Genomic DNA, 7,001 nt, shown 5'->3' with positions numbered 1-7,001 from the left:
AAAAAATACAGCCACTGCACTCTATTAACCTGAGCTTTCCTAAGTTCATGTTCTAGATACAGATCTATAGTGCTTCTTCCTTTCCTAAATCCACTTTGATAACATTTTATTACACCTTTGATTTCTAAATAATAAACTAACCTTTCTTAAATCATTCTTTCCATAATTTTTCCTGCATGCGATGTTAGGGCTATCGGTCTATAACTCGATGCCATGCTTGGCTCTTTACCCAGTTTACAAATAGGAACAATTATGGATTCCTTCCATTGATTGGACAATGTTCCTTCTTCCCATATCTTATTATACATTTTTAGTAGTATTTCCTTACTTCTATCACTAAGATTTTTTAACATTAAGTAGCTTATTTGGTCTCTCCCTGGAGTTGTCTTTCCGGATATCTTCAGTACTTTATTCAATTGTCACTGAAAACATCATATTAATTGTATTTCCATATTCCTTTTTATGCTGAAGTGCTTCTGTGTTTTTAACTATTGTCCCTTCCCTCCCTCTTTTTTTCTGCATCTCTCAAATTCCCTGTAATATGTACTTTAACAAAGGGCCTTGCGAATAATTCTGCTTTGTTCTTATTGTCTATTATTATCTCTTCTACCCTCTTTCATTGCTAAAAATCTTCTATAGGAATCCTATGGAAATCCTGTAGAACTTTAGTACCCAAGTTCTATAACAAAAAGTTCTATCGGCACATTCTATGAAAAAAAAAATCCAGTAGAGCAGATCCTTTAGACCAGTTCCATAGACCCAGCAATTCTGCAGCTACTATTGCTACAGGTTCTTTTGGCATTCTTCCATGCAAGCTGCACTGTTGATCAGTCCCTAAAATTTGTCACCTCGGTATACACGTACTAGTAAATACTTACAGTATAATCTCATTAGGCAGTAATGCATATATCACACAGTTAATTATCTGGTTATGATCACTCGAGCTTCATATTCAAAGAGTCTTTCAATCCCATTTTGGTCAGTCATTTCTATACATAATTGAATGACAATTTTCTTGAGCTAAAATCAGTTCTGTGCAGAAAACTTAAAGAGGGTTGCTTATTCCAAAATATGAAACCCTAGTAAATGAAGAATAATTAACTGAAATAGCACAAAATAAAAATGCAGACTGGACTTAATGATAAAAGCAATCTGAATATTTATTTATAGTCAACAGGAAAATAGAAAATGTTTCATAAAAGTTTTAAAACAGCTATACAAAAAGGATCAAAAATTAAAGGAATGGTTGGATTAAAACATAGCAAAATTGTTCTGAAGTAAGTCGTGTTCTGTATTTTTCTTCGCTCCAGTTTTTGACAAATGTTGAGTTTTGCACCAATGGTTTTCTTAATCATCTTTTCTTCACTCCCTGGATGAAGTCTCTTCACAAAGTCTAAAAATAGATAAAGACAAATAGCTTTAGAAGTAAGTGTCATACATTCCTGTTTGTTATTTATTTATTTGTTTGGTCAATTCAATTATCTAGGCAATTTCTGGGCATAGAGATTTGTTCTATACTTTTTTCACACATTTTGGCGCTCAAGATTTCAATTATATGACGAAGGCTGGTGCATGCCTTTTTGCGAGGAAAGCTGTGGGCAATACCCTCAAGAACCCATGCAAACATCTGCATTTATAGACAACCATCTCATTTTAGACTGGAGGGAAAATCGAGCTGGATTACTTGGAACTCAATATTGAAAAGCCACAAACACTGGGTACATGTTCGTAACCCTTGGCTACCATGGGCTACCACATGTTTAGTTTATTTGCTTGATTGGGATTCGAATTGGATGGGTTTGAACTTACAACCTTGAGGCTTTTGATGGCTTTAACACAGCATGGTTGCCCCCCGAGCGTCTGAGGCCCCATTCTTGTTTTATTTGTATGAAAAATGTGATTATGCATGTCATCTGATGTTGTTCAAGAAATTGGTTTCTAAGGAACATTCGACATGACTTCTCAGTGCTTTTCAACAGAGTTGCATCTTGTTTTTAACTATAGTATTTCTGTCAGTAAATAAAAAACCATACGTACATATGACAACAGAAACTTTGTTTTCATCCAACATGGGTCTTTCAGTTTGATCCTTGAAGGCATTGGACTTCTTCCCCGTTACACTACAATCAGCCAGCTCAGTTCAGGAAAACACTGTTTCACATATGGTATATGTAGTTTTCCTTAAATCTACTCTGCTCACATACTGTAAATCTGAAGCATTTACAGACACCCCAAATCCAAGGTCAACCTGGAAATATAAAAGAAAAAGAATTCAAATTCACATAATATTCTTATTGGCTTGGTGTTTATTGTCACTCAACTTTGTTTCACTTACATAATGGTAATGCAATCATAATTGGGAGATCTAGAAAGAGGGGCGGCGGCACGGTGCTGTAGTGGTTAGCGCTGTCGCCTCACAGCAAGAAGGTCCTGGGTTCAAGCCCCGTGGCCGGCGAGAGCCTTTCTGTGCGGAGTTTGCATGTTCTCCTCGTGTCCGCGTGGGTTTCCTCCGGGTGCTCCGGTTTCCCCCACAGTCCAAAGACATGCAGGTTAGGTTAACTGGTGACTCTAAATTGACCGTAGGTGTGAATGGTTGTCTGTGTCTATGTGTCAGCCCTGTGATGACCTGGCGACTTGTCCAGGGTGTACCCTGCCTTTCGCCCGTAGTCAGCTGGGATAGGCTCCAGCTTGCCTGCGACCCTGTAGAAGGATAAAGCGGCTAGAGATAATGAGATGAGATGAGAAAGAGGGGCACAGAGTGGAAATTTCCGACCTTAGAATCGAATTGTCGGTTGTTAGCACTCTTGCCACACTGGAGGCCAAGCAGCTAGGTGCTGCACATATTAATAATTATCAATTCTTCAGCAATCAATCTAACTTGAAGTGAGATGGTACTGAAAATAATTGCGAAAGCACTTCTCAAACTCGGTCGCAGGCCGAGATGAAGTGGGCGTCACTGCCAAAGACTGTGATGAGCAAAGAGTGTTCTGTGCTCGAACATGTACTGGCGGTGTTGATATGAACTCTGTAAGGGGTTCCTGTCTTTCCTTACTGATAGCAGGGGAATGGGTTACTACTGATCTCTTCAAATCTTCCATCTTTTGAAGGAGTTCGGGTAAACCTACAAAGAAGTTAAATACAGTTTATTTTGTAATTGTGGCTGGTGCCAGGTGCACAGCAAGAATTAAAATATTTGTGTGAAAAAATTAAAATATGCATGCATGATTTTGATTATGCTTATAGTTTCAGTGAAGCAGTTCGTTCATAGCGGAGCTTCCGGCCCACGCGAGCGGAGCTCCATACTGAAGAAAATATGGAAGCCCATCGAGTTGATGTTTAATGGACACACAGGGATCCCAGCCGGCCCCGCCCCTCGCGATTCTGATTGGCTGTTTGATTTTGGCAGGAACTAGAAGCGCGAGTGCACCGACAGAACTTATTTTTGTCTACAGATAATTTCATATTTATCGGGTTTTTCCACCGAGAACAACTCAAACAGCACAACACAATCACCACTTTAAAAAGATGTCAGAAGAAGTGAACCAAGGAGAGAAAGATGAAGTGAAACCCGGGAAGAGAGAGTTTTGCCAGAGGAAGAAAAGGAAAGAAGTGGTGAAAGAGCGAGAGAAAGGCCAAGAAATCTCATCTCATTATCTCTAGCCGCTTTATCCTGTTCTACAGGGTCACAGGCAAGCTGGAGCCTATCCCAGCTGACTACGGGCGAAAGGCGGGGTACACCCTGGACAAGTCGCCAGGTCATCACAGGGCTGACACATAGACACAGACAACCATTCACACTCACATTCACACCTACGGTCAATTTAGAGTCACCAGTTAACCTAACCTGCATGTCTTTGGACTGTGGGGGAAACCGGAGCACCCGGAGGAAACCCACGCGGACACGGGGAGAACATGCAAACTCCACACAGAAAGGCCCTCGCCGGCCATGGCTCGAACCCGGACCTTCTTGCTGTGAGGCGACAGCACTAACCACTACACCACCGTGCCGCCCGCATATTATGCTTATTATATACAATTATGCATATATATTACACAAAAATACTCACATATAAAATCCGTATGTACCCATAGATTTAATGATCATTTATTTCGATCAAACCAACTTTTTAACCTGCACAATTCTGAAGAGATTATGTTTTCTAATTCGTAAATTTGTTCCAGAACAAAACAAAGTACACAGACGCCATCTTGTCGGGCAACAACACAGCTGAATACTGCTGCACTCTTGTACAGAATGGATCACTTTCAACCGACGGACTACACGGCTCATTTTTCTAATGCACAGATAATTAGATATATGTCTAAAATAAACGGTCTACAGATTTGTGACCCTTATGGCTTTCCGGACGGAGTTTTCACGACCGCGACATAAAAAAAAAACAGAGAGCCATCATAGAATACCTTTACGATACATCCACAATTCTAACAAAAACATATATGTTTGTGTGGATTTACATATAAAAGGCATATACATTTTAAACTGTAAAATATAATTTAAAACTACAAACATTACATGAAGCATACAAAGACGGTGTAATTCATCATACACATTATCTGTAAAAACCATGCACAATGTTCACTTCATACACACTAGATTTTCATAAATTTGCATGAGGATAATGCAAAAAGCGCCACTTTCAGGAGTAAATCATACATGGCATATATATTTAAGTCCTTATAAGGATTGATCCTTATATTTATAAGGATTTACTACTAAGACAGTGGTAAATTCTTATAAGTTCTTTACTGTTTTTTTCCGTACCACACCGCTAAAGACCCAATCCACCCCTCTTTTCTCAGGCTCCCACTTCCCGGAATTTTTTTATTAGAGCAAGTCATAAACTTATGTTGCAAATAACCACATGGATGTACTGAAATAAATACATGACGAACCTGAGATGAAATGGTCACTGCACAGGCGCCAGTGATCGCTCATTCCAGTCGGTACCCATGCCTTGTTCTTGTTGTTTGGATCAGATAATTAGATACATGTCTAAAATAAACGGTCTACAGATTTGTGACCCTTATGGCTTACCGAACGGCGTTTTCACGACCACGACATTAAAACAAAAAAAAGAGAGCCATCATAGAATACCTTTACGATACATCCACAATTCTAACAAAAACATATGTTTGTGTGGATTTACATATAAATCCACACAAACTTCCGATAGCAGCAATCCATTTTGCGCGCCTGTCAAGGTCCCGTGGCAGCCTATGAAACTTTCTTCCTGTTTTCTGACCTCTCCTGTTGTGGCATTTATATGCCATGCAAGTATCCGGCATTGTGGCACGGTAATTTTTGAATATTTCGGCAAAAAAAAAAAAAGAAAGTCAGCGTCGGAAAGGCGGCGGAAATATGGCGCTTGACCGCCAAGATGGCGTTTGTCTACAATCTGGAGCGGATGTGACGTCACATGCAAGTGCTCCATAAATGAGTGTTTTTCACAGCCAGTGTGTACATTTGCATTTCCTGACATTAGCCAAAGTGAACACAGATGAGAGATGTAAATGACAATGAGCATGAAATGAGCATTTTGAACGAGACATGACAAACATTTGGGATCCAAAAATGGCGCTGGGCCTTTCCCCGCTCTCCCCACAGCACAGTTAAATGCATGAAGATGAAGTGATGGCGAACAGTAATTAATGCCGAGCATGGCTTATGAAACCAGTTCTACTGATCAATTCAACCGGTCTGGACAAGGAAAGAAAACAGCAATACACTAGCGACAGGGCAGCTGATGGTAAAGTGGTGGCAAAAGGCTGCCTGCGCATGCTCCGTTAGCTTAGCTTTAATATCGCCTGCACGGTTTGGCTCCTGTTGCAACTTGGCCCACGAGGGGAAACATTTCAACCGAACACCTGGAAATCTTTATATATTTCCCTCATTTTTCGGCGAACTTTGCCATTCTGTGTTGAAAATAAGAAAGTATGTCCGCTATGATTTTGGTGTAGAGCAGAGGAAAACACTGGGTGGGGGAGGGGCGGTTTCTGTCCCGCTCAATCCACGGAAATGACGTCAGAGAGCAAACGACGTCGTGAGCGCAGTGAGTTTCTAAGATGGACGCAGAGCCGAAGATGAAAATGACAAACTCCCGATGTGTCGTGTTCTGGGCCAAACGGCTGACTAGCTGTATTGGAGCTGTTAGAGAGCAGCAACTGCAAGTCGTGTGGATTCGTCATTCTAGATGAGCTGCTTTGCAGGCTGCTTTAGAACATCCCCACACCAAAACTAGTGCTGTGTTCACACTTATACCGGTATGAAAGTGGTATAACTGTATCGATACAAAGTATACCGGTACAGTTTAGTGCATCTGTCCACACTAGCGAGAAATGTTTGCGGTTTTCTTTCACGGTAGTTGAAATAAGTGTGCACGAAATGTTTCCATGGTTACCGAGTAACTTCCTTCCGAGAATATATGGCATCCGTTATTTCGAGATCTCGAGAAAACAAAACAATTATTCCGTGATCTCGAGTAAACAAAACAATTATTTCATGATCTCAGCTGGATCACTGTATCTCCGTCGGTAGAGACGAAGCCGGGCCAGTCTTCTGCGGAGGTGCCGCGGACTAATTTTGAAATTATCCCTTATTAAAAGACTTAATGCAATCTCTCCCTGTGTCAACCCCTGATCAAAATATTGCCTTATTAGGTGATTAATTATTCCAGACATTCTAATGGCCAGAGTTGCGTCTATACAGAATGAGAAATAGCCCCAAAGTCAGCATATCACAAGTCTCTTGGCGCACCTGAATGAACCATTTCTCAGCTGTTTACTCGAGATCATGAAATAATTTTGTTTTCTCGAGATCTCGAAATAACGGTTTTGTTTTCTCGAGATCTCAAATTAGTTGTGTTGTTTTCTCGAGATCCTGAATTATGTTGTTATCTCGGGATAACAAGGTGAATAAAAAAAAAAGGATTATATGAAGGGCCTCTCTCGGCTTCCGTACGGATGAAACAACGTGTGTGTGC

The 7,001-nt window shown here is 40.6% G+C and overlaps 1 long non-coding RNA gene across 3 annotated transcripts; it reads right to left on the bottom strand.

Moving 5' to 3' along the window:
* Positions 1–1,139: 1,139 nt before the first annotated feature.
* Positions 1,140–5,440, bottom strand: LOC132887204 (uncharacterized). Of its 3 annotated transcripts, XR_009654790.1 has the most exons (4): positions 4,915–5,440; positions 2,336–3,121; positions 2,038–2,248; positions 1,140–1,393 (listed from the first exon to the last, which is right to left on the bottom strand). It is a non-coding gene; the product is annotated as an uncharacterized LOC132887204 (long non-coding RNA). The 3 variants fall into 3 exon arrangements; XR_009654791.1 differs by lacking the exon at positions 2,336–3,121; XR_009654789.1 differs by lacking the exon at positions 4,915–5,440 and having other exon boundaries at positions 2,336–3,617.
* Between the last annotated feature and the right edge of the window lie 1,561 nt (positions 5,441–7,001).

This window comes from Neoarius graeffei, chromosome 5, assembly GCF_027579695.1.
Source record: "Neoarius graeffei isolate fNeoGra1 chromosome 5, fNeoGra1.pri, whole genome shotgun sequence".
Lineage (NCBI taxonomy): Eukaryota > Metazoa > Chordata > Actinopteri > Siluriformes > Ariidae > Neoarius > Neoarius graeffei.
Note: the sequence above shows the minus strand (reverse complement) of the source record. Positions and strands in the feature narration are given on the sequence as shown.